This window comes from Saimiri boliviensis, chromosome 16 (genome assembly GCF_048565385.1).
Source record: "Saimiri boliviensis isolate mSaiBol1 chromosome 16, mSaiBol1.pri, whole genome shotgun sequence".
NCBI classification, from domain to species: domain Eukaryota; kingdom Metazoa; phylum Chordata; class Mammalia; order Primates; family Cebidae; genus Saimiri; species Saimiri boliviensis.
Window position 1 is genome coordinate 6597454 of NC_133464.1, and position 22337 is coordinate 6619790.

A 22337-nucleotide genomic window follows, 5' to 3' on the forward strand; every position below is an offset into this window, starting at 1 on the left:
GGCCCTGAGTCTAGACCTATACAGATTCTGCCTGTAATGTCTTTCTTAACACATTCTTTCAAGTGTTTAAAAAGCTTCCAGTCCTCCTAAATGACATCTTATCAAAAATAATCATTTCAAATGTGGCATCATTTTGAGACGCTCTACCTGTTAACACTTTTCCGACCATAGTTCTATCTACATCCCTGTTTAAAATAAGAATTCCAAAACCTTAAAAAAGGTGTATATTTCTTTTCTGTCACATTAGAGCAACTAAGGTAGAGTGATAGGTTTCCTCTCTTCTCTTATTAATGGAGACTTACTGCCTTAGCTTCTGGTTTGTTTGCTTTTTCTAGCCATGCATACTACCCATTCTATTAGCTTATCATGGTAATGGAGTGTTTGTTAAACTAGGACTCTTTGTCTTGTGTTTGTGAAGATTTATTTAAACCTTAGATCTCTGCATTTTTCCAGGGACAACAGTTATTTCCATTGGCTGGTCATGCGAATCCAACCTTCTTTTGTTTATGCCGTGCAATTCTTTATCCCCGTCAAGTTGGTATTTTTCCTCTTCAGTATTTTCTAGGGTCAATTTTAAACAGCTCTGTGTTCACCTACATGTAATGTGGATAAATCTGCATACAATTCTATCTTTTATCCAAAAGACGGGATAGTATACATTGTCAGCTCATGACAAACCATAAAGAGGTCTTAAAACATAAATAATCCATGGCATCAGACCACATACAATAATTTTGGATTCGTGTGATGACTTATTTTTAAGTAAACAAACCAGTCATTCAGTGCTAGAAATTAACTGTGGGCTACCATTATGCTACCTGTTCTCTAATTCTTTTTGTTTTCCCTTTTGAATTAAAAAAATTTGTGATTTTCTGGCACCTCCACCCTAATCCCTGGTTTGTGAATGAACACCAAGGATGACTGAAGAACAGCCTAAGAAGGGAGTTCTTGCAGCAGCCTCCTGGGTGTTCTCCTGTGGTCCTGGGAAACTCAGATTTCAACTGGCTCACACTTTCTTTCTCCTCACTCAGTTTATATTTCACATTTCATAACCATTCTCTGTCCAGTCTTTCAAGTCCACAATTCTCCTATAAAAAAGGAGATTAGCAAAATGGAGACTGAGTTGCTTTACCATTCATAAACTACCTCCTTTCAAAATGATCCCCAATACAATGTCATTTCTGCTCCAATAGTAACATTTGATCCACTAGATTCCATTGAGGCAAGGGTGTTCCTGTCTCCCTGGAAGTCTGCACAGCTGGGAATACTGCAGACCACACTTGGGTATACCCAGAGCTTTTATTTTTTGATATCTACCACAGGCTTCACTTTCTCTTTTGAACTAATATAAAGCTTAGCTGTTCGTTTGCAGAACACACTTTACCCACAGAAATAAAAACGTTTGCTATCCTTTTTTGATAAAGGTCTTCTAGATTTGCATCACCCACTTTAACTTTTTCTATGTGTCTTAAAATTCAGCATGCAATAATATTTTCAACTTGTCCACATTTTAGACTTCCTTAGCTTATTTCTATTCACATAAAATCCTTTTTATAAATATTGACAGGAAATACCATTCTTAATGATATCACCAGTGATGACTTGAATAATGCCGTAGTCTGTTCAATGAGTGAAAGGTATTTTCTGAGCTATGAGCTTAAAAAATAAAAATAAATATTTTAGAAGATATAATGGCTCCTGGTTAGACAATCTTATTAATATAAATTCATAGGTATTCACACAGAAAAGGAGCATTGGAGATCATAAGATCATTAAGTTCATCTTATGCTTTTGTTGTAAGAGGAAATCCTGCAATCAATAACAATGCAATGAGTGAGTTTGTCCTGTCATAGATTCTTTTCACAGGACCTGGGATATAGTACTTAGTGAATGTTCATAAACCGTTGTTCCCTACTCAAAGAAACCGTATTCTTTCAATAGCAATAATGGAGGAATTATAGGAATAGTTGCTGATTATCCCAAGATTTGCTTATCATTACCCATTCTAGGTTCATCATGATTAACTATTTAGTGTTATTTAGGTTAAACTCTGCAACTAAGGAGTTGATGCAAGGAAGTACAAACTGAGTCAAAGATGTGGAAGAAGTTCATCTGAAGTTGTGTTATACTGACTAACAGTACAGTAGGTCAGAAAAAGATGATTTTGTGGGTTAGTTTTTGTTTTTTTGTGTGTGGGGGTGGAGGTAGGAGTAACTAAGGAAATAATTCCAAAGGAAGGGCTATCGATGGCGTATTTTTCTCCTGAATTGTATAGTTTTCAGATTTATTTTAAAGGATTAAAATGGCCATATTTTCCTACTGCCAGTCAGTGACTGTTTGTTTCATATGTACATATTTAAAAGACGCCCTAGAGAAGTGTATATATAGTATTACAATTAGCAAGTCAAAAGACTGGAGATTACCTTTCCTAGAACATCCCTTTTATGTCATAGCTCCATATGCCATGCTTTTACCAAGAGGCTTGACGTTTGTATCTGGTGCCCTTGTTCTGTCCTTGAAGCTCCTGCTAAATGCTTCAACTTTGGTATGTCACAAGTACTTCACATTTCGGCCTTTTCCATTGGCCCTGTGGTCATTCCATTTACTCCTGCTTCTCATTAGATTAGTGCTGGCCCTTTTCACCCATTCACCTAAGTTGGAATCCAAGCATCATCTTAGAAACTATCAAGGTGATCAGGGGAGCCTGAGGGGAGGTAGAATGTAGTGGCTAAATGTACACAGTGATGTTCAACTGCCTTGGTTCGTAATTCTGTGCCCACCATTTACTGACTGCATGACCTTGGACAAGTAACTTAAATCTTACAATACTCTTATTTACTCATCTGTGTAATGAAGATGACAATATTAGAACCTACCTAATATAGTTGTTACACATATGTAATTAATTAATAATTGTTTTTAAATGTTTATATGTTTTTTGTTTTATATTTATAAACCTCTAAGTACAAGGCAGCAAATAGCATAAGCACTTTCTTCTCATATTTAATTAATCACCAGTTTTAACAAGTATACTCCTTACATTGCATCTTTATCTGCTCCATCCTGTTTCTCCATTGGTGTTCCAGGCTGTCAGTGCTTGAATTCAGGCTTTTGTCATATCTCCATGAAATATTACAATTGTCATTTTATTAACCTTCCCACTTCCGCTCTTTTCCTGAATTCATCCTTTATGCTTCTGGCTGAATGACCTTCTGGCTAAATGACCATTCTGACTGAATGACTCCTCATTTTGTCACAAAATTCCCCCCAACCCAACCCTAATGTTTTTGATGGGATTGTTGATGATGGCCAGTGGACCAGCTGGCCCAGCCCTATCTCTTGGCACATTCTCCCTCACATCTTTTCAATCAAACAATGCTGAGAAATTCCCTGTCTCCATCTTTGAACACCTGATGTTAGGACTGTGACTTAGCAAACTGAACTCCCTGAACTCTGCTGCTTAACTAAAATTAGCACTTATAAGTCTGCGTAGAAACATGTATGTAAGAATGAGTCTTGGAAAAATAAATTCACTTACTTAAAAATGTACATACAAATGGCAGCAATTATACTGTGTGCATTGTGCTTGCTTTAGGCCATAGGTGGCCCATGTCGATTGAATCCTTATTTTTGTTTTATGAATTTTACTTAAACATTCTTTATTAATGAAGCTTTAGGTTGCCCTTGTATTTTTTAATCTCAGTTTTATCTAATTGTTTTATCTCAGTTTTTCTAGATAACTCCCACTTTCCTGTCTTTATCGTGCGGATATTATAGTTTAATCTAATTAATTTTCAATAAATTTTTTATGTTATAAATATGCATATGTTATATGCTACTATTGCTTATAATAGTCTCATATATGCTCTTAATGTAAATTAAGAATTAATGATCTAAATGAAACTAGAAATGTAATCTGTTCTGCCATGTTTCTTAATTCCTCCAAATTAAGATTGAACATTGTGTTTTAGTATCAGAATCTGGAGATAGATTGGATTTAAAGCTTGCTTCTAAAGAAGATTCCCAGGAATTCTACATGTTTTTAAACCTCTAATTTGTTTAAACCTCCCATATGTAAAATTGTTATAATGTTATTGACAAAATAGATAAAAATCAATACCTCTTTCACTGGGATCATAGAATGGTTTTGTTAAAAATAAGTTGGCAACCCAGAACAGACACACTTTAATGACAGTTTATTGAACATGTATTAAAATGTATTCTTAGACAAGTATGCATGTCACAATAAATGATTTTATGCATGAATTGTCTAACTCTTAAAAATAGTTATATTACTGTGTCTTTAAGTAATCACAGTTTACTTCTAGATAATCTTTCATTTTGCTAAATTTTGTCACAAATGATAAAAGATTAAGTACAAAACTGAGTATTATATGACATCTTGCAAAATCAGAATTGTAGTCTTGGTTACTAATGTTTCTGCAATAATGTGAATTAAGTTGTAGATCTACGAAATAGCAATCAATTTTTCTTATTTCCTAGAAGAGATCTTTTATTTGCATTTCTAAAAATCTTCTAGAGTGTTTGCTTTTCAGTACTTCTGTGTATTGCTTATTGTGGTCGTTGCAATGATGATCACAATGATGACTTAATGGAAGATTTAGGTGTTATTCCTCGACACCTAATGTATGTAAAATCAGGCAGCTGGCTGCAAATAAGTCAGCAGTAAGCAGAAGTGGATTCTTAAAAACAGAAAACCACAGCTTTAAGTCCTAAGACTTATTTAAAGATATTTATGGCTTGAATTCATTTATCATTTTTATTGGAAAGAGATGTGCTCATTTTTACCACTTTGGAAAAAAAGAAGCCAAAAACAAAAATAATTTCAAGCAAAGAGAGATGCTAAACAGTTTTTTAAAACCTGCTAAGTAAAATAGAGATGCAAGCTGAGCATAGAAAACAACTGCAAAATGTTCAAGGCTCACTCTTGGTAAGGTTGGAAGACCTGAAAGGATTACGTTTCAATTTTTCAAATAGAAAACAGTTATTCAAAAGAAAATCTAAAAAAAAAAAAAAAAAAAAAAAAGTAAAACCCAACAAAGTACCTTGAAAATTGCATTTGCTCAGTGCCAATATAAAATGGACTGTAGTTTTTACGTATTTTACATTTTATGACAAAGTAAGTATACCAGAGAAGACCCTAAAGGTAGATAATAGGAGACTTTCCAAGTCAGGAAGAGAAAGCTACACATGCAACAAGAAAACATTATTGGGATGAATATTAGAAGGTAATAATTAGTTCAGAGAGTCTGGCTCAGAGGAATGAGTGAAGCCGGGTACATATTTATATGGTTATATTTACAAGAAAACATAAAGAATGAATTACTATATACAAATGAAAAATGGTAGAATTCTTTAATTCTTTCGCTATTTTTATTTTGATACAAAGAGCGAACATTGAGAAAAAAGCCAATTTGAGGGAAAAGGTCATATTTGTCATATTTTAAATTTTGTTCAAGTTGAATGTAATTTAAAGTGAGAGCTGAGAATTCTTACAGAGTAGTTAACTGTTGGAGCATATTGTAGGAGTCCACAGGGCAACCTCCTTAGGAGTATTTGAGTAGATATTTCATAGAAAAATGAAGGAGCATGGTGAAAATGCTTTCAGCTTCGTTACGTTATTCCACCACCACCAGATGACAATTTTATGGCTTTGATTCCACTATTTGAATTATGTGAGCTTTCATTCATTGGTTCATTTCTCAATTCAACTAATAGTCTCAAGTGCCCACTAAGTGTTTTGCATTGTACTATGCACTGAAGATGCTAGCACTTAATAAACAGGGTTCCTTCCAGGGCAGAGTCTAATGGGGAACATAAGCAGGTATAAGACAATGAAACCCTGTGGGATGAGCTCAGTGGCAAAGTGTCTACCTAACGAAGATGAGGGCAGGAGGTAGTTTTCAAGAGAAAATTATGTCAATGCTGAGATAATTGGAATAGGACTCTTGCAGAGAAAGAGTCAAGAGTACATTCTATTTAAGGGAGGGTCACGAATGAGGGGGTTGGAGTCAGATGGGGTAAAATTGCTCAATGTAGGATCTAAAGGAAAATCAATCTTTTTGCAGAATCAAGATGAGGGTGGAACTAGGGAGAAGAGACAGGGAGTATAGACAGTGGTGCAAAATAAAACTAAGAGGGGCTAAGTAGGAGAACTCCCAGAGTCTCATTAAGAAATTAGCACATGATCCTGAGGCAAGGAAACAAGGAAAAATTCGCATTTGTAGGAGATTATTCAGACCATTAGATGGAAAATTGGTGGGGCGGTGGTGGCAAGGCCTAATTAGAAAGTGATCCTAGAGTTCTAGGATGGGATGCCAATGGCCTTTGCAGGGATAGTGATTGTGGGGCTGGAGAGAAATGGAGTAGATTTGAGAAACATTTAGAAGATGGTCCAATGGTAAATCACAAACACTCAATGACTTGCTATTGTACTTTTTTGTTTCCTTGTTCTAATTTGCTTTAAAGTTCTTTTAACTTGTGATTATTAAGAACCAAAAGTATCTGAGACAAGTCTCCATCAATTTAAAAAGTTTATCTTGCCAAGGTTAAGGACACGCCCCTGACAGAGACTTGGGGGTCCTAACAATATGTGCTCAAGGTTTTGGGAGCACAGCTTGGTTTTATACATATTAGGAAGATATGAAACATCAATCAATATGTGTAAGATGTACATCGGTTTGGCCTGGAAAGGCAGAACACTTGAAGTGCAGGCCTCCAGGTCACAGGTAGCTAAGAGACAAAAGGTTGCATGCATTCCTTTGAGTTTTTCATCAGCCTTTCACTAAATATACATGTGAGAGGAGGGTAGAGAAAGAGTCACTTATGCCTTAGTCTGGCTCAGTGAATCTACATTTTTACATAAACAATAGGGTAGAGAAAGCAATCAGATATACATTTGTTTCAGGTGAGCAGAGGGATGACTGCATTCTATCCTTTCTCCCACACCTGTGAAGGCAAGCTACCAGTTTACATCGCTAGGGTGAAATCCAACAGAACTGTTTTAGGGCAAAGTTCTTGAGATCCACAAGGAATTTTCTCGTGGGCAAATTGTGAGGGAGGTATATGGTTATTTTTCATTGTTGTTGTTTGTTTGTTGGTTTTTAATCTTTATAGCTATCTTATTTATGAATAAAATGGGAGGCAGGTTTGCCTGACCTAGTTCCCTGCTTGACATTTCCCTTTGGTGTAGTGAATTTGAGGTCCAAAAATTTATTTTCCTATCACACTATGATTAGAGTCTTTTCAATCTGAAAACTCATGCCTTGAGACCTGGAAAATACATTTCTGTTTAAAAAAAATTGCTGTTCCTTTTTCCCTCTGTTCTATATGTTTGGGAGTTTCATGAGTTGTCTCCTATTCTTGATCCTGTTCCTGGTCATTTCTTTCACTTCTTTTTTTGTTTGTTGATTTCTAGAGATGTCTCCATTTTATCTCTCAAGTATTCCATTTTTAAAAAAATTCCAGCAATTACATGTTAAATTTTCAAGAAATCTTCTTCTCTACTTTATTCACTGTATTTAGTGTTTGTGTCATGTTAACGATTTCTCCAAGATTTCCCTTGTTGGTTTGCTTTGCTTTCAGTCTTGTTATGTAGGGAGCTTTCCTCAAATACCTTGTGATACTTCTTATTATGTAGTTAAGTATAAGGCACTAAAATAACTGATTGTATAAGTTTATATTGGTAGATGAGAATTTTCACATCTTTCCAGAATTCTCTGTGCAAATTCACCAGTGTGGCCGCTAACTTGAGTTCAGCTTTCTTACTCTGCTAGGTCAGTTACCCTTCTCCATCTTGTTTTATTTCTTCATGTGTTGTGATTCCAGGTTTTAGGTATCTCTGAATTTCTTAAAAGATGTAGATTTCTACTCTGATTTTCCTTGACAATATTGCTATGATTTCTAAGTGCAGAAAACAGTTTTGAAAATGTCTAATTTTGCAGTCTTAAACCAAATCTCTGCTGTTCAATTCAATACTTTTTAGGAAAACCCTTTGCCTAATGGACTACAGTCTTTACATCTAGGTCAGCAAACCTCTGTATACAAAATGAATGCTTTGTTAATTAGAAAGTTCATAAGTTCTGAGATACTGTGTGTTTTAAGACCTGACAGTTTTCAAATTAAAGAAGCAATATCCTTTTACTTTTAGATAGGTCTAGAACTGACATGCAGTTTTAATGGTGTTTAAACTTGAGAGCAAACATGTTTATCTTTAAAAGAAGCCTGCTAGAACAGGAATTATCTTTCTGTACAAGACATCCTTTACTGCTTTTTTCATGTAGAGTGTAGATGAAGTACCTTCAACCAAAAAATAATACGAACAGTACTGATAGTGGAGATGGGAACAGCTGAGAAACTATCTCATTTCTTGGAAAAAAAAAATGTGTTGAAACGTCATTCAGGATATTTGGCCAGCTCTGAGTTTCTTTTTTATCAGGTTGATACCTTTTTTTCTCTAGCCGTATTTTCTAATTTCCCACTAGTCCTTTCACTCATATATAGTCTTCAGTAGTCACAGATGGCTGGCCACAGTGGCTCACACCTGTAATCCCAGCACTTTGGAGGCCAAGGCAGGTGGATCATCCAATGTTAGGAGTTTGAGACCAGCCTGAGCAATGTAGTGAAACCTTGTCTTTTCTAAAAAAGAAAAAAAAAAAAAAAAATAGCGAGGTGTGGTGGCAAGCATCTGTAGAAACAGCTACTGGGGAGGCTGAGACAGGAGAATCGCTTGAACCCAGGAGGCAGAGGTTGCAGTGAGTCAACATGGCAGCACTGCACTCTGGCCTGGGTGGCAGAGCGAGTCTCTGTCTAAAACATAATAATCACAGATGATTTTATTGTGCTTTATGATAAAGTGGTTGATATATGTCCGTATCATATCATGTACAAAGAAAACCAGGAGTTTGTTGTTATTCCTCTTCTAGTTATTTCAGCATTATTTTCATGTCAAGAGAACTACCTTTCTACTTTATTTTTGATGTAATGAAATTCATGGTAATACTTTGGTGATACTTTGATATAAAAACATTACTGGTGAAAAGAAAAGAAAATAACTTTTACTTCTTTTTTCAATGTTTTAGGAGAAATTACTTCTTTTTATTTATTTATTTCTTTTTTTAGATGAAGTCTCACTCTGTCTCCCAGGCTGGAGTGCAGTAGCATGATCTTGGCTCACTGCAACCTCCGCCTCCTGGGTTCAAGTGATTCTCATGCCTCAGCCTCCAGGTAGCTGGGATTACAAGTGCCTGTAATCCAGGTAGCTGGGATTACAAGTGCCTGTCACCATGCCCAGCTGATTTTTGTATTTTTAGTAGATACAGGGTTTTACCATGTTGGCCAGTCTGGTCTCAAACTTATGACCTCAAGTGATCCACTTGCCTTGGCCCCTCAAAGTGCTGAGGTTACAGGCGTGAGCCATCACACCCAGCCCAGAAGTTACATCTTGATATCTCAAATATCAAGGCATTAAAGGCAACACACACACACACACACACACACACACACAAATAAAACCTAACCCAACATTTGCATACCAACTTACTGGTAGCATCATGTGGAATATGTGGTAGCAATCTGGGGTGTTTGAGCCAATACATCAGAGTATTGTGCTTTTAAAATGAAGAAATAAAATAGCTATAAAGAACTGCTTAATTAGCTGGGTGTGGTGGCGTGCACCTTTAGTCCCAGCTACTTGGAGGCTGAGGCAGGAAAATCACTTGAACACAGGAGGCAGAGGTTGCAGTGAGCCAAGATTGCACCATTGCACTCCAGCCTGGCAGAGTGAGACTTTGTCTCAAAAAGAAAAATAAAAAAAGAACTGTTTAAGAGGAATCTTCACTACCATAAAACTCTGAGGACAAATATAATTTTAAAAGAAAACACTCTGTACTACCGTCAACATGAGGCTGAAATTTAAGCTACAGACTAACCAAATTCATTAAATAAGCAATGTGTTTTTAAAGAATTTGCTATGTGTTCCAACTATATATTACAGTCAGTTCTCTGGTGAGCAAAATGTTAGCTGAGACTCAGAAATGAGAATAATCACACAAAAATGAAGCTGATTCTGTCTGCTAACCACCAGTTTCCACATTAAGTTTAAGGCAAACTTCCTCTATTTGAAGGTCTTCAGCTTAACCTTCTTTGCACCACCTCCTCAGTGAACCTTTGTGTAGGACCTCTTGTGAGGGCGATGCTAGTTCATTAAATGTCAGCTCACACTTTCACACTTTCCTGAATCAAATAATAAACTCTGCCTTTTCTTGCCTGTATATGAGTTTTATTTGCCTCAGGACTTTTCTCAGAATTTTAAGAAAAATTAAATGATAGTGATCACAGTCTTTGGCATTTAGAAGCAGGAATAGTTTTGGTCAGAACTCAAGTGATCAAGAACTCTGTATGCCAGTGAATGTGAGAGAGAAATCACAAGAGTTGGATGGCATCATACTGAAAACGACTTTGTCCAACTCTTTTGTTTCTAACCTCTTCTGTATACAGAGAAAGCATGTCAGCAAAGACAAGTGGTTTTTTTTTTTTTTTTTTTTTTTTTTTTTTTTTTTTTTTTTTGCTCATTGTTGTTTATTCATTCGTCAACATTTTTGATGGTCTACAAGGTTTCAAACAGACGGAAAAATGAATAAGATGACGTACTCACCATTAATGAGCTACCTGCTTCGTTAAGAGTAGAGTCAGATAAATGGACAGGTACATTTCTATGGGAATGGCACCATTCTAGAAGATAAATCCACAAGCAGACAAGACTTATTTGATCTACAGCCTAAATGCCTTCCATTGAATTAGAAATCAAATAAACCCAACACCTCAAATGTTTTTCAGGAATTAAAATAATGGGCAGATAAGACAAGAGTCAAAGTCTGAAGAGCCTGCTAAGGCATGAAAAAAAGAAATGTCTGGCTGCCCATTTGCAGGCCTTGGCTTGAGAAAAACAACCTTTAGGTTATCTCTGCTCTAGCAAGCCATCTTTTTGCTAATGTAAGTCATGTTGTGTTCCATCTGTGGTTAATAAATAGCGTTCATATTCAGGATGGATTTTCAGGAAAGACATTGGTTCAATTTCATTGCAGTTGAGGTTGAATATATTTTCAACCACTGTTTGAGCACCTGTATTTCCTTTGTGCCCAATTATTGGTTCACACTCTTTATCCCTAAATTTTTAGAAACATAGTCTATTTGTAATTTATGGAAAACTGTTGGCAATTTTTTATATGGTTGCTAATATTTCTTAATTTCTTTTTAAAATTTTGGCTCTGATTGCTATGGACATTCAAGAACTAAAGTGTAGAAAAGCATAGATGCAAAATACAAAAAAGTGATACAGAAATTTATTTCCAGTGAGTGCCTGCATACAAAATAATGGAGGTATGCATGGTATTAACACTGTATTTATTCTCCCCACCCCAGTACACTGGTATTATAGTAAGGGTGTCACATGACTTATTTTATAATATTAATGACTCTTTAGAAGATAATCATAAAAGCATTAATGACAGTTATAATTTACATCACAAGCCACAATCTAATATGTCACTTTGAGGTAATTAACTGCCAATGATCATGAATCATGGCAATTTATATATCCACTTACAATATGTGTATTAAGTGAACAGATTTTCTTTAAGTGTATTGTAAGAACTCCTTAGCAGTTAGGAATCCATTTTATTTGTGTTAAAGATTACCTAATTCTCTCAATTATTCAAGAGTGAATTGCCCTTAGTGCCACAAAGAATGATAAAGAACAGTAGAGGCTTAAGATGGATTTCATTTCCTTGTTTGATTTTCTGTCATCCATTTCAATGCCATTATAGCACCAACAACTGTTTTTTTCATAAAAATGAATCATGGAAATATGATCCAAAGGAATCCAAAAATATGATCCTTCCTTTAAGTTAGTTTTTCTGCCTAATTCCGGGATGCTATCCTGATGACAGTGCCTGGTAGAATCAATTAAACTATAACTCTCCTCTTTCTCTGTCTGTTATCTCATCTCAGTCCCAAGTAATAGACATCTTGGGATCTATAATGTAGGTAATACTGTTGTCATGACAAACTGAACAAAAACCAAAACATTCTTCCTCATTAGTAAGGGAGAAAGTGGAACACCAAGCACAGCAGGAGCCCAGGGCCCCTGGTTCTCCAGTGTGGCCGCATATTGAGCTTAAAAACTACGATACTGGTCCCACCCCCATAAGCTTGTTATTTAACTGGTTCTTGTTTCATGGTGTGCAGTACGAGCACTGGGATTTCCAACCTCCCTAGGTGAGTCTAATGGCAGTAAAGGTTGTGAACCACTGGTCTAAGGTTTTACACGTCATTCACTTGTGGGCACACTTTGAATTCAAATGATTAAGAGCCCCGATGTAGCCTGGCATTAATTAGAGAAATGGGCACTTCTGCCTTAGAAGTAAGTGGACTTATAAAGATGAAAACATATAATGGACTTTAAATAGGGAAACATGTTATTAAGAAAAAAATACGTCAAGTCAGGCATTTCAGGTGAGTCTTAACATGGCAAAGATGTGTTCTGTTTGTGTGTGTGTGTGTGTTTTGTTTTGTGTTTGTTTGTTTCGACACAAGGTGTCACTCTGTCGCCGAGGCTGAAGGGCAGTGGTGTGCTTACTGCAAAGCGGACCTTCCGGGCTGGGCTCAAGCCATTCTCTCACCTTAGCCTCCCAAGTAGCCGAGACAACAGGCAGGCACCACCACACCCAGCTAATTTTGTTTATCTTTTGTAGAGGCAGGGTCTCACCACATTACCCATGTGGGTCTTAAACTCCTGGGCTCAAGCAATCTGTTCACCTTAGCTTTCTAAAGTGCTGGGATTACAGGTGTGAGCCACCTCACCTGGCTGGCATATTACTTTGAGAAACAAAAGGTACTCTTAATTCTTATGATGAAAATATCAGGTAACATTGTTTTCTACCAGTTCTTTATTGAAAATCAAATACGATTCATTTTTGCTGTGGCTCTGGTTGTGGTTGTAGCTGCTGTTGACTGAACATGACCAGAGCCTATTCCCTTAGTCCTCAGAATAGCAAATGACATTTTTCCAATCCTGGATGTTTACAAATCATTGAACTCTCAGGTTCCATTATTAATACCAACTCATCAATGATATCAAATAACAAAATCATTGCCATAATTCAAGCATAAAAATTCCTGTGGAACCTGATGGTTGGCTTTGACTGTTGCTGTATAATCCTCAAGTCTGTTACATCAGCCACTCATGGGAGGTGGGAACAGCTTTGTGATTTGGTTCTATTACCACTGTCCAATAGCAACCGTGTTAATGTGAGAAGTCACACCATGCTGTTTTTGTGGTTGTCATTGTGTGTGTGTGTGTGTGTCAGAGAGAAAAAAAAATGAGAGAAATTATACGTGGCCAGCAGTGCTTTTCTTTGGTTACAAGGATGAAAGAATTCTTAGTTATAATAAATAATTACTATGGGGTAATTTTAAATTTCTAATTCTAGAAATTTTCAAACATATATAAAGAAATAAGAATGGAACTAATGCATTTTTATTCACACATCACCGAGCTTCATTACTTATCAGTATTTTGCCATTCTTATTTAGTTTGTACCTCCACCCACTCCCCTCACCCCTAGTTGATTTCTTATTATTTTACAGTGTTTAAAGTAAAAATTACCTCCCTCAAAATGCATACATCTTAGCATTACAGTTTTGCCAAATGAACATTCTGGTGTAACCTAGGCATTTTCACAGCATAAAGCATTTTACCTTCCAAAGTATCTCCCTCTTATTAGTTCCCACTCAGTCCCCAACCTCCAGAGTCAGCCACTGCTCTTATGTTTCTACCTTTGATTATTTTTCCTTTTGTAGAATTTTAGATGTTAAGAAATATACAATATATATATTTCTGTGTCTGGCTTCTTTTGCTCAATGTAAAGTCTTTAAGATTCGTTTTTGTTGTATGTGCCATTATTTTATTCCTCTTTATGGCTGTGTAGTATTCAATGGGACCATGTGGTTTAATTTGTCAGCACCATGACGCTGTACAGGATTCAGGGTCTTTTCTACCATCTTCACTGTGTCGGAGTTAAAATTTCATGGATACAAGCATTGTCCTTTTATGACATCTAAGGCATAACCAGAAGATAACTTTAAAGACTTTGAGATTTTTGGCCGGGCGCGGTGACTCAAGCCTGTAATCCCAGCACTTTGAGAGGCGGAGGCGGGTGGATCACGAGGTCAAGAAATCAAGATCATCCTGGTCAACATGGTGAAACCCCGTCTTTACTAAAAAAAAAAATACAAAAAATTAGCTGTGCATGGTGGCGTGTGCCTGTAATCCCAGCTACTCAGGAGGCTGAGGCAGGAGAATTGCCTGAACCCAGGAGGCGGAGGTTGCGGTGAGCCGAGATCACGCCACTGCACTCCAGCCTGGGTAACAAGAGCGAAACTCCGTCTCAAAAAAAATAAAAATAAAAAGACTTTGAGATTTTTAACTTAGTATGAGTAAATATAATTAGCAGTTTGATAAATTAAAAGGTTGTGGATAAAATGATGCCATTTATTTTAGAAATCCCATTATTGCATAAGCAATCAGCATTTTTAACTTCAGCATTTTAATTGCCAAAACTATCTTTACTCCGAAGTTGCTCAATAAGGAACTGATAAATATGAGATTTTATGATTTATGATGTTGTTTTCTTTAATGCAATCAGCCTAAAGAGGCTGAAGAAAAATATGCTTTTTGGGGTCCCTAAAGCAAAGTGCCGGACACATTGTGGAGATACTGTAAATGTCTCTAACTCTGCAATGTGGTATGATTTACTAACTTACAACCAGCTAATTGGGATTCTGAGGCTATGACTCTAAGGAGTGAGCAGAAGTTTGACTGGAAATGTTGATTTTGTTCAAGCAAGTGTTTATTTTGAAAACTATTGGTCACATTCATTTTAATAGCTTATTATCACCATGCATACTGATCAACCTCATTTGGTTCTTGTCATTTTGTATTCAGAAAAAGATTCCAATAAGACCTCCTAAGACTTTTGCATTTATTTTCCAGTAGTTAGCCTGTGTTCATAATTACCTAATGGCCTTTAGTGCGTTCACAGAATAATAACAACAGTGATAAATAATAGATAACATTTGCATAGAGCTACCAAGGTGGTGAAGCCTTGAACTTTCTCCAGCAATTGACGTTCTTATCACTGCCACCTCGTTCACATTGCTCCCTTGGCTGACCAAGATCTTGTAGATGTACTTTCTCACTTAACTCTGTCTCCTTTAATGGGATTTTTTTCCCTCCTGCTCTTAAGTGTAATTATTATTCATGTATTTTAAGAAGCCGTAGACTAGGAATGAGAAAGTAAAATTTCTGCTCTTGGATCCACATTTTAAACATTTATGGTGGATGTCATTAAAACTCTCAAGCTGTTTCTGCAGTTATACAATGAGCATGTTCATATTTTCTTTGTTAATTCTGCAGATTGCTGTCATTATCCATTGAGATGACACATCCAGTTTCTTTAAAGTAAAATGTAAGCTTGAGGCACTGCACTTACTCTGCTCTCTGTATAGTTTCAGTGAATTCGTCTACTTTGACAATTCTCTCTCTCGTTTATATGATTACTCCTAAATTTAAAACTTATTCTTTTAAAGCTTTTGGCCCAAATTCCAATTTTTATTTCGAGGACTCATATGTCTATATTGTTTAATACCTCAAATTCAATACCAAGCAACCAACTGTGACAATCAGAGCACATGAGAGTGGTTAGATGGAAACAGAACGTGCCTAATTTATGAAGACTCATGCTCCCTGAATGTAGATCTGCAATATTAATGTAACCAAGTTGGATTTTTAAATTCGCAATTATCCACTTGTATTGCTCCTGGCTCGTATAGGCTAAATGTTATGGTTCAAATGATATGCTCAGAAGAAACTGTAAATATGTGTGTAATTATTTGTATACACTGAATGAGAAACTGAACCCAGAGAAATAGATTGTATATGGATAGATTTGGCAAAAATACTCTGACAGTGAATAATAAATTAAGGAAATAATTTCAGATAAGTTACTAAAAATACAGTAGTGTTTAGATTACTGAACTATTTTAATATCTCCTAGAAAAAAAGAATTCACTCTGCTAAAAGATAGTATCCACTGTATTTCTGAGTGGACTTTTTCTAAGTTAAATTGTTCAGGAGGGTTAAAAAAAAAAAAAAAAAAAAAAAAAACTTCTTGAAGAGAACACTTAATCCTTCATGAATTTTGTCCCTTAATGTGGCCATAGGCTATGCAATTATGTCATAGGAATGGGACTGTAGAAAAAGAATCTACTTTGCTTTGGAGTTTGTAATAATGGAAACAGAGGATGGTGTTGAGTCCACGACCCTTAGAGCTTTTAGGAACTTGAGAAATCTGATTTAAACATTTCAGGTATTTTTCATTCTACAGCTATAATAACAAACATCTAAGACATGAAGTGAAGAGGAAATTAAAATAATTCTATGTATGGCACAAATATTTTGATGCTTTTCTTTATTTTCATTTTATTTTATTTTTTTGAGACAGAGTCTTGCACTGTTGCCAGGGCTGGAGAGCAGTGGCACGATCTCAGCTCACTGCAACCTCTGCATTCTGGGTTCAGGTGATTCTCCTGCCTCAGCCTCCCAAGTAGCTGGGATTACAGGCATCCACCACCATGCCCAGCTAATTTCTGTATTCTTAGTAGAGACAGGGTTTCACTCTGTTGGCCAGGCTGGTCTCAAACTCCTGACCTCATGATCCACCCGCCTCGGCCTCCCAAAGTGCTGGGATTACAGGTGTGGGCCACTGTACTAGGCCTGTTTTTATTTATTAACCTATACAGTTTAGGCTGAAGTATAATATACCTATAGAAAAGTGAATCAAATATTGTCTCTAGCTTGAGTGCTTTTTTTTCCTCTTGCTCTTTAGTTATTTGATTTGTAAAGTACTTTTTTTTTAGTTTTGTGATGAGGATTTAATATCCACAATACATAAAGAAACCCTACAGCTCAACAACAAAGACACCAAAGATGGACAAAGAACCTACATAGTTATTTCTCTAAAGAAGATACATACATGGCCAAGAAACACATGAGAAAAAGATTAAAACCATCGGGCATAAGGGAAGTCCAATAGAAACCGCAATACGGTGCCACTTCATACCCAACAGGATGGCTGTGATAAAACCAAACAGCAACAACACAAAATAAAATAGAAGATAAGGACACTGAGCACGTCATGCAAGTTCAACTCAAGGCTGTACGTCAGAATTTGGCAAACTACAGCCTGAAAGTCAAATTTGACGCACAGCTTGTTTTTGTACCATCTTCAGGCCAAGAATTTTTTTATGTTTAAAGTGTGCGTGCGTGTGTGTGTGTGTGTGTGTGTGTGTGTGTGTGTCAGAGAGAAAAAAAAATGAGAGAGAAATTATACGTGGCCAGCAGTGCCTAAAAGATATACCACTTGATACTTAGATTTGCCCTGGCAGGCACATTAGCTGGGAGAGGATCACCTGGATCCAGTGCAGATTAAATTGTTTTGAACATAGATTTTCAGGTTTATTTTATTAATATTTTTTCCATTTGATCTACTTTTGGTTAGCTTTGAGGTCTTCAACAGATCTCATTCTCTTTGCCAGATCCTAAGCTGACATTTTTCCCCTCTCATTTTTATTGTAGCCCCCAACGTTGTAATTTCTCGCCCTCTTGGATACCAGTTATTGCTCGTTTTAGCCACCACTACATCACAGCTTATAATTCAGCAAATTCTTCAAGCGAAAATGGAAGAGAAAAAAACATTCTGAAAGGAAGGGCTCACTGCTAGGCCTTGACTGGTTCTAAGATTTGGGGCCTTCAAATCCTCACTTCCTTGGTAGCCCTCCCTCTTAGACTGTTTTCTGTTGCTCATGAGAGAGTACTTGAAACTGGGTAATTTATAAAGAAAAGAAATTGATTTCTTGCAGTTATGGAGTCTGGGAAGTCCAAGGTTGAGGGGCTGCATCTGGTGGGAATCCTCCTGCTGGCATGGACTCCACAGAGCCCCCAGGTGGCGCAGGGCATCACATGGTGCCAGGGCTGAGCTTGCCAGCTCAATTCTCTTCTTATAAAGCCACCAGTCCCACTCCCATGTTAATGCATTAATCCATTAACCCATCAATCCATTAGCTAATGAATGGATTAATCCATTCATGAGGGAAGAGCCCTCATGACCCAATCACCTCTTAAGGCCCCACCTCTAATACTGCCTCATTAGAGTTTGAGTTTCAAGATGAGTTTTGAAAGGGGCAAACATTCAAACCATAGCACCCTCTAACTGTGTAAATAGATTTTTTTTTCAGTGCTTCTAGTTGTTCTTGGCTGTAGGGCTGGTCTCTTACAGGCTAAGCCACCACAGCTGTTAGGATGTGAAGTACCGGGTTTTTCTTACTGTTTTTTTGTTTGTTTGTTTGTTTGTTTGTTTGTTTGCTTACTTTTAGTGTGCAAAATATGTGAGAATAACACATATCAAATATAGACCATTATAGTAGTGGCCAAAACGTATTAATTCAAGAAGAAATTACAGGAAAAAAAAATGCTATAAAATATATTAAAGGAAATAACTACCTTCTAATAAATGATTATATAGAAGTAGGTAATCAAATTAGTTTGGGACATAGAATCCCATAAAATATTCTCACTTTCAGATGAGGAAAAATGCAGACAAGAAAATAGTTCCTTTCAAGTTTACATAGTAAATAATCTCAGAGGCAAATCTAGGACAGAAGGTTTTGCTTTTGTTATTTTTTGATTTATAGCAGTTTTTGTTGTCCACATTTTGGAAGGTACCACTTTATGTTACTAATTATATTTCAATAATTTTAATATCTGCCTATATTTTGTACTGCCATGAAAGCCATTGCTTTATAAAGCTATTGCTTTCTCCTTTTCACTTTTTAATTCTTAATATCAGATTGCTGAGTGGTCCTTTGTTTCGGTCTATGAATTAATGAATGCAACACATGACTAAATTGATGGATGGACGTTGAACAGGCTGTAGCTGGAATAGACCAGCACAGTGAGTAACCACAAAGGTAAGTTGAGGAATTAAGGTGGAGAACTAAACTTCAGTAGCCTTGGTTAAATATTTTAGAGATAATTTGTACATAAAAAGAAAAACATAATTTACAATACAACACAGATAAGAAAAAAGAGGAATATAGAGAAACAAGCAAATATTACAAGATTGGTTGGATATTTTGTAAACTCTGAATTCTAGCATTCCATTTTATATTGGAACCTGATAGATTTAAGAACGCATAAGAAAGATTTGTTATGTAATGTGAATTTAATGTGTTTAACGGCACTTGAATTTTGATTGCTCTAGATATTTATTCTTCTAGCTTTGAGGGATTTATTGAAATAAATTAACATTTGAACAGTTACTCTGTTCCTCTTGTTTAGCTAATACATTTTAAACCTGCCAGAGGAAGGTAAACCTTCATGAATATTAGATATTTCAACAAGCTGTTCGTTAAGCCAATTGCACAGTTTTTCATTGTCATATAGATGCAGTACTTTTATATTTCATTCCTTGACCCATCAATAAGGAAATGGCAATTGTTAAAATGTTCAAATAGAATGAAATTTTAGCCTACAGTTAAAATTTAAGATGAAAATAATATTTTTCTATTTTTTATCACAACCAACTAAATGTGGATACTTTGGAAATTGCAATAAATAAACAAATATACTTGTAAAGTATGCTCATTTCCTGTCATTTATAAATAACACAAATATTAATATGAATATTATAATTGTCCAAATGAGCTTAATTAAACCAACACTGTGAATGATAACTCACCTTGATTAATGAAACAACAAGCACATCTGATTAAATCTTAGGCCTGAGGCTGCAAATGCAGGGAATATATTCATATCGTGTCTTTATTCTGCTTTGGAAATTTTCTAGATCAATTTAAAACCTGGCTCTCTAACTGAGTAGAGATGAGAGAACAGGACTGTAGCTGCAAAAATGATCAAAACAAAAACTTTGGGTATTATATTTTTCGTTTTTTAGCACCATAGCCTTTAATACTGTAACCTCAGGGTCCTGAAACCTTGCCAGGCATTGGTTAAGAATGGATTCCATTGGTATTTATGTCCAAAATTTAGGAACTCATGACCACATAGTGTCCCAGTGGGACCTCCAGTCCCCTGCAAATCTTAGAGGAATTCCCAGGGAATAGCTTCTGTGGACTAGGAAACAATACTTTCTTTCTGTAAATGCCAATCTCCAAGAACAGGAACTAGGACTCTTTGTAGAAATGACTGATGCTCAAGTTGAGGCAAGGAAAATGCAAGATAAGCCTGAAGCTTCTTGTGACTGCAGAAAATTATGTCCAAACAGGAAGGGGTGTGTCCAAAGAACACCGAATGAGCAGGAGAAATTCCCAGGGCCAAAGTAGGACAATTAAACAATCAAATAATGACAGAACTGGATTATAATTCATGGAACAACAACAATAAAAATTCATGACAACATAGTCACTCAAATAAATCATTGAATAAATAAATAAATGAGGACCAGTTCTTCCTTACAGATGGGTTCAGTTAATATATGTAGAAGAAATGAGTGAAATATATAATGGCTCTTTGGCAATGTGACAGTAATAATTGCTGCTAGAAATATCCACTTATGAATTGGAAAATCAGTTGGTGAAAGTTTGAGGAAAAATAGGATATTAGTGTCAGCTCAAAGTATGTCCTTCTAATTATTGAACAATTACAACAACAAGAAAATAACTTTACTGTGGAGGAACCCAGCATGCACCCCTTAACCACATGATCAAGGCTGATATCACCAGAAATAAAGCATCACATCATGATGCTTCAATCGGATGCACTGAGAAGGACGACACGTCACTGCCATGGGAATCTTGCCAAATGTCAATCAAAGCATGAAAAATATCAGTCAAAACCCAAATGAGGTCTATTCTAGGAACTGACCAGTGCTCATCAAAAGTGTCAAGATCATGAAAGATAAAGAAAGAATAAAAATTGTCACTGTTTGAGAATAAGACATACGTAAAAACTAAATAGAGTGTTTGATCCTAGATTGGATCCTAGAGCAAAAAAAGAACATGAGGGGGAAAAAACAGTAACATTCGGATAAGCTCTCATATTTAAGAGTATTGTGCAAATGTTAATTACCTGGTTTTGAGAATTATACTTTAGTTATGTAAGTTGTTATCACTAGGGAAAGCTGGGCAAACAGTATACTAAAAAATTCTGGACTGTTTTTGTAAATTTCTATAAATCTAAAATTATCTCAAAAGAAAAAGTAAAATAAAGAAACATATGTGTGGCCAGGCACATTGGCTCATGCCTGTAATCCCAGCACTTTGAGAGGCCAAGGTGCGTGGATCACGAGTTCAGGAAATCGAGACCAGCCTAACCCACATGGTGAAACCCCATCTCTACTGAAAATACAAATATTGGCCAGATGTGGTGGTGTGTGCCTGTAATCCCGCTAATCGGGAGGTTGAGGCAGGAGAATCACTTGAACCCAGGAGGCAGAGGTCGCAGTGAGCCAGGTTTATGCCACTGTATTCCAGCCTGGGTGACAGAGCAAGACTCCATCTCAAAACAAAAACAAAAAAATAAAACAAGAAAAACAAACATTTGTATATTGTATATGTGTGTGTCTGTGTGTGTGTGTCTGTGTGTGTGTGTGTGTGTGTGTGTGTGTGTGTATTTCTTGACTCACTGCAATCAAAGCCTGATCTGTTCAATTTGCCCAAACTTCAATGCAAAAATATAGAAATGGTTTTGAATACAGTATGAGAGATATTTGGGTGGATAACAGATGGCTTTTACTGTAAGAAATGCTGCATTTGATGGTTCAGGAATTCTTCAGAGAATTAGGTAACAGTATTTGACCTGTGCAAATCTATGAAAATATTTATAAATATGTTTTGTTCCTCATTTTACTCATAAGGTATGTACAGTTAACATCCACATGGCTATAATCTTCCATGTTGCCATCTGTTAAATAACTTAAGAAGTCATTATTAAATAAAAATAAGGCTGATACTAAGGTGGAAAATTATGCAGTAAGTGGGTTTAACTTCAGTTTGAATTGTATCTCTTGGGCTGGGCCTGCTCCCAAATTTCTGATCAGTCATCTGACAGTCATTGTCTTTCCCCAAAAATTCTGACAGCCTTCGATTTTGTTTTCTGTCTTTGTTTAAATTATATTTTTTGAAATCTAGCCTTTTGGAGAACTGGCTGCCTTCTTGGTTAAAATGAAAGATAAAATTTG

At 36.2% G+C, this 22337-nt stretch overlaps 1 protein-coding gene and 1 non-coding gene across 3 annotated transcripts in view; both read left to right on the top strand.

The window, feature by feature from the left end:
* NALF1 (NALCN channel auxiliary factor 1) overlaps positions 1-22337 on the top strand; it is a 668969-nt gene that overhangs the window by 526188 nt on the left and 120444 nt on the right. The gene's annotated exons all lie outside the window — the stretch shown is intronic.
* On the top strand, positions 1588-1654 carry LOC120365820 (small nucleolar RNA SNORD31). Its single transcript, XR_005580665.1, has one exon. It is a non-coding gene; the product is annotated as a small nucleolar RNA SNORD31 (small nucleolar RNA).